The sequence below is a fragment of the Littorina saxatilis genome, linkage group LG4 (genome assembly GCF_037325665.1).
Source record: "Littorina saxatilis isolate snail1 linkage group LG4, US_GU_Lsax_2.0, whole genome shotgun sequence".
NCBI lineage: Eukaryota > Metazoa > Mollusca > Gastropoda > Littorinimorpha > Littorinidae > Littorina > Littorina saxatilis.
In genome coordinates, this window is record NC_090248.1 from 608,335 (window position 1) to 618,334 (window position 10,000).

General features: G+C 44.6%; 1 protein-coding gene across 1 annotated transcript in view; it reads right to left on the reverse strand.

Moving 5' to 3' along the window:
• Positions 1–10,000, reverse strand: part of LOC138963734 (dynein axonemal heavy chain 12-like) — a 188,441-nt gene that overhangs the window by 167,843 nt on the left and 10,598 nt on the right. The window lies entirely within an intron of this gene.

A 10,000-nucleotide genomic window follows, 5' to 3' on the forward strand; every position in this document is an offset into this window, starting at 1 on the left:
CCACACAGCAATACACGTTACCCACACAGCGTTACACGTTACCCACACAGTGTTACACGTTACCCACACAACGCTACACGTTACCCACACGGCGTTACACGTTACCCACACAGCGTTACACATTACCCACTCAGCGCTACACGTTACCCACACAGCGTTACACATTACCCACTCAGCGCTACACGTTACCCACACAGCGTTACACATTACCCACTCAGCGCTACACGTTACCCACTCAGCGCTACACGTTACCCACACAGCGCTACACGTTACCCACTCAGCACTACACGTTACCCACACAGCGTTACACATTACCCACTCAGCGCTACACGTTACCCACTCAGCGCTACACGTTACCCACTCAGCGCTACACGTTACCCACACAGCGCTACACGTTACCCACACAGCGCTACACGTTACCCACTCAGCGATACACGTTACCCACACAGCGTTACACGTTACCCACTCAGCGCTACACGTTACGAACTCAGCGCTACACGTTACCCACACAGCGTTACACGTTACCCACACAGCGCTACACGTTACCCACACAGCGCTACACGTTACCCACTCAGCGCTACACGTTACCCACACAGAGTTACACGTTACCCACACAGCGCTACACGGTACCCACACAGCGCTACACATTAACCACACAGCGCTACACGTTACCCACACAGCGCTACACGTTAACCACACAGCGCTACACGTTACCCACACAGCGCTACACGTTACTCACACAGCGCTACACGTTACCCACACAGCGCTACACGTTACCCACACAGCGCTATACGTTACCCACACAGCGTTACACATTAACCACACAGTGTTACACGTTACCCACACAGCGCTACACGTTACCCACACAGCGTTACACGTTTCCCACACAGCGCTACACGTTACCCACACAGCGCTACACGTTACCCACACAGCGCTACACGTTACCCACACAGCGCTACACGTTACCCACACAGCGTTACATGTTACCCACACAGCGCTACACGTTACCCACACAGCGCTACACGTTACCCACACAGCGCTACACGTTACCCACTCAGCGCCACACATTAATCACACAGCGCTACACGTTACCCACACAGCGCTATACGTTACCCACACAGCGTTACACGTTACCCACACAGTGTTACACGTTACCCACACAGCGCTACATGTTACCCACACAGCGTTACACGTTACCCTCACAGCGCTACACGTTCCCCACACAGCGTTACACGTTACCCACTCAGCGCTACACGTTACCCACACAGCGCTACACGTTACCAAACCAGCGCTACACGTTACCCACTCAGCGCCACACATTAACCACACAGCGCTACACGTTACCAAACCAGCGCTACACGTTACCCACACAGCGCTACACGTTACCCACACAGCGCTACACGTTACCCACACAGCGCTACACATTAACCACACAGCGCTACGTTACCCACTCAGCGCTACACATTAACCACACAGCGCTACACGTTACCCACTCAGCGCTACACTTTAACCACACAGCGCTACACGTTACCCACACAGCGCTACACGTTTCCCACACAGCGCTACACGTTACCCACAGAGCGCTACACGTTACCCACTCAGCGCTACACGTTACCCACACAGCGCTACACGTTACCCACACAGCGCTACACGTTACCCACACAGCGCTACACGTTACCCACACAGCGCTACACGTTACCCACTCAGCGCCACACATTAACCACACAGCGCTACACGGTACCCACACAGCGCTACACATTAACCACACAGCGCTACACGTTACCCACACAGCGCTACACGTTACCCACACAGCGCTACACGTTACCCACACAGCGCTACACGTTACTCACACAACGCTACATGTTACCCACTCAGCGCTACACATTAACCACACAGCGTTACACGTTACCCACACAGCGCTACACGTTACCCACACAGCGCTACACGTTACTCACACAGCGCTACACGTTACCCACACAGCGCTACACGTTACCCACACAGCGCTACATGGTAACCACACAGCGTTACACGTTACCCACACAGCGCTACACGTTACCCACTTAGCGCTACACATTAACCACACAGCGCTACACGTTACCCACATAGCGTTACACGTTACCCACACAGCGCTACACGTTACCAAACCAGCGCTACACGTTACCCAAACAGCGCTACCCACACAGCGCTACTCGTTACCAAACCAGCGCTACACGTTACCAACACAGCGCTACACATTACCAAACCGGCGCTACACGTTACCCACACAGCGCTACACGTTACCCACACAGCGCTACACGTTACTCAGCACACAGCGCTACACGTTACTCACACAGCGCTACACGTTACCCACACAACGCTACACTTACCCACACAGCGCTACACGTTACCCACACAGCGCTACACGTTACCCACTCAGCGCTACACGTTACCCACACAGCGTTACACGTTACCCACACAGCGCTACACGTTACCCACACAGCGCTACACGCTTCCCACACAGCGCTACACGTTACCCACTCAGCGCTACACGTTACCCACACAGCGCTACACGTTACCCACACAGCGCTACACGTTACCCACACAACGCTACACGTTACCCACACAGCGTTACACATTACCCACACATCGTTACACGTTACCCACACAGCGGTACACGTTACCCACACAGCGCTACACGTTACCCACATAGCGTTACACGTTACCCACACAGCGCTACACGTTACCCACACAGCGCTACACATTACCCACACAGCGCTACACGTTACCCACACAGCGTTACACGTTACCCACACAGCGTTACACGTTACCCACACAGCGTTACACGTTACCCACACATCGCTACACGTTACCCACACAGCGCTACACGGTAACCACACAGCGTTACACGTTACCCACACAGCGTTACACATTACCCACACAGCGCTACACGTTACCCACACAGCGCTACACGTTACCCACACAGCGCTACACGCTTCCCACACAGCACTACACGTTACCCACTCAGCGCTACACGTTACCCACACAGCGCTACGCGTTACCTACGCAGCGCTATACGTTACCCACACAGCGCTACACGTTACCCACACAGCGCTACACGTTACCCACACAGCGCTACACGTTACCTACTCAGCAATACACGTTACCCACACAGCGTTACACGTTAACCACACAGCGCTACACGTTACCCACACAGCGCTACACGTTACCCACACAGCGCTACACGTTACCCACACAGCGCTACACGTTACCCACACAGCGCTACACATTAACCACACAGCGTTACACGTTACCCACACAGCGCTACACGTTAACAAACCATCGCTACACGTTACCCACACAGCGCCGACACCTACTCCACCGTCGAAAACATCCCACATAACCTCAACGTTAACGGAATATTAATTAATCGTAAAAGACCCCGCTGGCACCCTAACATTTGGATAAATCAGGATAAATCAAACTGGAGTCATGTCGGAAAATCATCAAACCCTAGAAGTGTGGAAAGTTTCAAAGCTCTAAAAAGTTTAAATGTTCCAAGTTGATTGTCCACTGACGGACACTGACTCGCTTTGAAAGTGATGCGGTGAACCAGTGTCATATTACTCACATGATGGTGTTATCGATGATAGTCATGACGGGGAACCAGTGTCATATTACTCACATGATGGTGTTATTGATGATAGTCATGACGGTGAACCAGTGTCATATTACTCACATGATGGTGTTATTGATGATAGTCATGACGGGGAACCAGTGTCATATTACTCACATGATGGTGTTATTGATGATAGTCATGACGGTGAACCAGTGTCATATTGCTCACATGATGGTGTTATTGATGTGAGCTTGGGAACGACAGTTACGGTACACATGCACTTTTGTGCATCCGTGTGAACTCGTGGTACCTCTATACTATCGGGGATCCATTAAGGTTTCCGAGACTGAGTTTCATTTCTATTGAATTGGTCTCGCGGAATAGCCGATTCTAAAATTTGCATAGGTAAAACGATTGTTTTTTTTGGTACAAGCCTCTGGAGCAAATTTTTTATTAATGTTTTTGTGAACAAGAAACAATTGACAGGTGGCTTTGTTCCATCTCCCTTTTTCCCTCCGCCGCGATGTAAAGTTGAATAGTTGAAGGTGACGTTAGGCACTAACTAAAGAAAGTGGGGCTGCCTGACACCCCTCGAGTTGAATGGGTTAATCTTGTGACACCGGTGCACAGGATGTGAACGCTAAAACTGTGCTTTTGCTTGGAATCTTTGAGGGAAAGAGACGTGTATTTGGTGCGGCGTGTTTTTGATGCCGTTGTGTGACATGTCTGTCACGGCCGGAAATCTTTCCGGAATGTGAGGATTCTTTTGCTGGTAGGTTAAAACAATTTTCTTTCTGTAAATGGGTAGGCGGTGAAAAGAATAGTATGCTGCTTGGGGGGAGGATTTATTTGAATGTTTAAGTAGATTGTTTTGTGAGTTGGAATGGTGGGGAAGATTTTTGTGTGTGAATGCTTTAGAAGACCGTTGTTTGAGAGAACGGTATATGTATTGTAGGCATGTTATTTGGTAGGAATGATGTGTTTTGTTGTTTAATGAGTTAGCTTGTGGTAGTTGAAATTGTTGATTTGTTTACGTATGCTTACGGCGTGCATTCTGTGTTTACAGGATGGCCGAGTGTGCGACGGGGTTTAGTTAGGTCTTTCTTTCTAGAGGGGTTCTTTTTAGTTAGGTCTGTTCTGGTTTAGTTAGGTCTTTTTCTTTTTTTAGTGGGTCGTAGATTTGTTTTTATAGACTAGGTTTTGTTAGTGAAGAGTAGTTAGATTTAGTGGAGAGATTTTGGTCAGATTTTGTTAGAGTTTTTGTAGATTTGGTTTTTTTTAAAGAATTGTTTTTTTAGGTTGTTTTTTTAGATTTCGTTTGTTTTAAATTAGAGTCTCATTGTGGTTTTTTTTGGATTAAAGTTGAGAGTGAGGATTTAGAGTAGAGTGTAGTTTGGGGAAAGGATTTGGTGTGTTTTAAAGGGTATTTTTAGGGGAAGAATGTAGTTTTAGAATGAAGAGTGAGAATATTGTGTTTTTTTTAAAGTTGTTTAGTCCTATACAGTGAAAGTTTTGTGTGAAGATAAACCCCCGTTATCCCACATTTTCCCCATTTCATCGTATGGAATAAAAGAACCTGGTTAATATAACTTGTGTCGTCTGCTTTAGTGTTTGGGTTCAGTACGAAAGAGGAACTTAGTAGATTGGCACACGGTTACATTTGGCGCTGCGAGCAGGGTACTCGGTTACATTTGGCGCTGCGGAGCAAGGGTGGGTAGGGGGTGTTACTGTTAGGGCTAGGCTAGGAATAGAGTAGGTTAGGGGACCCCGTCGCACAGGGAGAGGATGGCAGGCATGCAGTCCGGACGCGGGCTGGTGTTGAGGAGACGGGCGTGTGAGAAGTTGGAGGGAGTCCGGGCGTGACGTCGACGGATGCGGCTTTGTTGTCAACATTGCCATTTAGTTTGTTAATCCGGGGAAGAAAGGATTACAGTGATTAACATTTCTTTTTACTCTGTTAATCCACAGAAGAAGGACTTCAACGATTAACATTTCTTCGGACGTTTGTGAAAGACTGTTTGCACACCGTGCAAAGAGACAGAGTTGGGGAGTGGACCAGCCCTGGAAGAGTGTGTTTGATTATGTTGATTTGATATTATGACGGACATGTGTAGTTGTATGTTTGATTACGCTACATGGATGTGATGTGATTACTAACACTTGTGGTTGTATGTATGGGTGTTAGTGTGGTTTTTGTTGCAAGCCGTGTGCTTGGGGCGTGAGTATTGCGCTTGCCGGTTGATTTGTTTCAAGGATCGAAACATGGTGAACAACATAATGTTGAAATACCGTCATATCAGACATATTGAAGGATTGAGAAGGAAGGAAGGATTGTGAAGGAAGGAAGGAAAGATTGTGAAGGAAGGAAGGATTGTGAAGGAAGGAAGGATGGTGAAGAAGAGAAGGATATATATTATATTAAACTTCATATACTGTAGACAGGGTGCCTGGGACGCATTCAACTTGTATCAGTTTACCACAAGGACGCCCAGAGGTGGTGGTATTTGACGGGTTTTATGTTGTCTCTAGCCGATTGTCTACGCGCACATATTTTAATTTGTTTGTGATGGCGTCTCCAGCCTCGTACGCCTCAGGAGCAAAGTATGCTACCTGTAAGGGATTAGATGACCTTTTTCTTCCTTTGTGCTCTCTGCTATCGTTTGGTTTGTCTTTACTGTCTTCTCCGCTCCCACTTTCTAATTCTCTTGGCTGCACTTTTTTAGGGATTCTTGGGTTTGTGTATGGCGTCTCCAGCCTCGTACGCCTCGGGAGCAAAGTATGCTACCTGTAAGGGATTAGATGACCTTTTTCTTCCTTTTTGCTCTCTGCTATCGTTAGGTTTGTCTTTACTGTCTTCTCTGCTCCCACTTTCTAATTCTCTTGGCTGCATTTTTTAGGGATTCATTGGTTTGTGTATGGCGTCTCCAGCCTCGTACGCCTCAGGAGCAAAGTATGCTACCTGTAAGGGATTAGATAACCTTTTTCTTCCTTTAAGCTCTCTGCTATCGTTTGGTTTGTCTTTCCTGTCTTCTCCGCTCCCACTTTCTAATTCTCTTGGCTGCACTTTTTTAGGGATTCTTGGGTTTGAGTATGGCGTCTCCAGCCTCGTACGCCTCGGGAGCAAAGTATGCTACCTGTAAGGGATTAGATGACCTTTTTCTTCCTTTTTGCTCTCTGCTATCGTTTGGTTTGTCTTTACTGTCTTCTCTGCTCCCACTTTCTAATTCTCTTGGCTGCATTTTTTAGGGATTCATTGGTTTGTGTATGGCGTCTCCAGCCTCGTACGCCTCAGGAGCAAAGTATGCTACCTGTAAGGAATTAGATGACCTTTTTCTACCTTTTTGCTCTCTGCTATCGTTTGGTTTGTCTTTACTGTCTTCTCCGCTCCCACTTTCTAATTCTCTTGGCTGCACTTTTTTAGGGATTCTTGGGTTTGAGCATGGCGTCTCCAGCCTCGTACGCCTCAGGAGCAAAGTATGCTACCTGTAAGGGAATAGATAACCTTTTTCTTCCTTTTTGCTCTCTGCTGTCGTTTGGTTTGTCTTTACTGTTTTCTCCGCTCTCACTTTTACTGTCTCCTCTGCTCTCGCTATTTTCTTGGTGGTATTTTGTAGAATTTGAGTTCTGGCGCTTACTGATGTCTTTGTTCGAAGACAGTGTGTATACTGGTTTTGTTTATTAGAATTAATATTAGTGGATTTTTGAAATAGATTCTGAAGGATTGTATGGTTGCCTATGAATACTCCTGTTGAATGGTTTAATTGTGATGAGTGACATTAGGTTATTGCTGATTTTTAACTAAAGGTTTGATATTCTGGGTGAGTTTTAAGGACTTCCAGTTTTTTCATTGCCTTGGCAAGTGGTCATTTTGTTAGTTGATTAGAAGATTGTGTTGCCAAGTACAGTTGGGATACAAAGAGGGGACATGCATTGATAAATCGTAAAGGTTGTCAGTATTTTGTTCTGATGTATGCTCAAGAGAGATCAGATGCTTTGATAAATCGTAAAGATTGTCAACATTTTGTTCTGATGTATGCTCAAGAGAGATAAAATATTTGATAAGTCGTAAAGATTATCATTATTGGTTATCTGGCAAGTGGTGAACATAATTCTTTGTAAAGTGAACCATGGAACTGCCTCTGTTAAAGATGAGTTGTGATTTTTTGTCAACTTGTGTGAGTTGGATGTCGACAGGAGATATGATTATTGGCACTGGAAGGATTATGTGAAATTTGTATTTCAGAACCTATTAGTTTTAGACTATATTGTATTAGTCAGTTGATGATTGTTTTTGTGTGAAAGTTTTTGAAATGATTTGAGGATGGAGAATATTATGTTCTTGGGAGGTTAAATATTTTTTTGAATTTTTCTGATTCTGGCATGTCGCCAGGAGACGACAGTCTAAGTTGGGGAGGATGTGAGCTTGGGAACGACAGTTACGGTACACATGCACTTTTGTGCATCCGTGTGAACTCGTGGTACCTCTATACTATCGGGGATCCATTAAGGTTTCCGAGACTGAGTTTCATTTCTATTGAATTGGTCTCGCGGAATAGCCGATTCTAAAATTTGCATAGGTAAAACGATTGGTTTTTTTGGTACAAGCCTCTGGAGTAAATTTTGTGATTAATGTTTTTGTGAACAAGAAACAATTGACAGGTGGCTTTGTTCCATCTCCCTTTTTCCCTCCGCCGCGATGTAAAGTTGAATAGTTGAAGGTGACGTTAGGCACTAACTAAAGAAAGTGGGGCTGCCTGACACCCCTCGAGTTGAATGGGTTAATCTTGTGACACCGGTGCACAGGATGTGAACGCTAAAACTGTGCTTTTGCTTGGAATCTTTGAGGGAAGAAGATGTGTATTTGGTGCGGCGTGTTTTCGATGCCGTTGTGTGACATGTCTGTCACGGCCGGAAATCTTTCCGGAATGTGAGGATTCTTTTGCTGGTAGGTTAAAACAATTTTCTTTCTGTAAATGGGTAGGCGGTGAAAAGAATAGTATGCTGCTTGGGGGGAGGATTTATTTGAATGTTTAAGTAGATTGTTTTGTGAGTTGGAATGGTGGGGAAGATTTTTGTGTGTGAATGCTTTAGAAGACCGTTGTTTGAGAGAACGGTATATGTATTGTAGGCATGTTATTTGGTAGGAATGATGTGTTTTGTTGTTTAATGAGTTAGCTTGTGGTAGTTGAAATTGTTGATTTGTTTACGTATGCTTACGGCGTGCATTCTGTGTTTACAGGATGGCCGAGTGTGCGACGGGGTTTAGTTAGGTCTTTCTTTCTAGAGGGGTTCTTTTTAGTTAGGTCTGTTCTGGTTTAGTTAGGTCTTTTTCTTTTTTTAGTGGGTCGTAGATTTGTTTTTATAGACTAGGTTTTGTTAGTGAAGAGTAGTTAGATTTAGTGGAGAGATTTTGGTCAGATTTTGTTAGAGTTTTTGTAGATTTGGTTTTTTTTAAAGAATTGTTTTTTTTAGGTTGTTTTTTTAGATTTCGTTTGTTTTGGATTAGAGTCTCATTGTGGTTTTTTTGGATTAAAGTTGAGAGTGAGGATTTAGAGTAGAGTGTAGTTTGGGGAAAGGATTTGGTGTGTTTTAAAGGGTATCTTTAGGGGAAGAATGTAGTTTTAGAATGAAGAGTGAGAATATTGTTTTTTTTTAAAGTTGTTTAGTCCTATATAGTGAAAGTTTTGTGTGAAGATAAACCCCCGTTATCCCACATTTTCCCCATTTCATCGTATGGAATAAAATAACCTGGTTAATATAACTTGTGTCGTCTGCTTTAGTGTTTGAGTTCAGTACAAAAGAGGAAAGTAGATTGGCGCACGGTTACATTGATGTAGTCATGGCTGTGAAGCAGTGTCATATTACTCACATGATGGTGTTATTGATGATAGTCATGACGGTGAACCAGTGTCATATTACTCACATGATGGTGTTATTGGTGATAGTCATGACGGTGAACCAGTGTCATATTACTCACATGATGGTGTTATTGATGATAGTCATGACGGTGAACAAGTGTCATTACTCACATGATGGTGTTATTGATGATAGTCATGACGGTGAACCAGTGTCATATTACTCACATGATGGTGTTATTGATGATAGTCTTGATGTTTGTGTTGTTGCCTTGTCATCTTCATGCAATTCATGCGTAAGTGTATAAGAGTGTGCATAAGTTGTTAATGCGAAAGAATGTGTATGAGTGCGCTTTGAGTCGCCTTGTGGTGAGATATGTGCGCGTTATAAATTCTCGTATTATTATTATTATTATTATTATTATTATTATTATTATTATTATTATTATTATTATTATTATTATTATTATTATTTAAGTTATTGGGACATCCCAGTGCTCTAAGGGATTTATAGAGCAAATCTCGAAAATAATTATTGCTGGTAAGATGC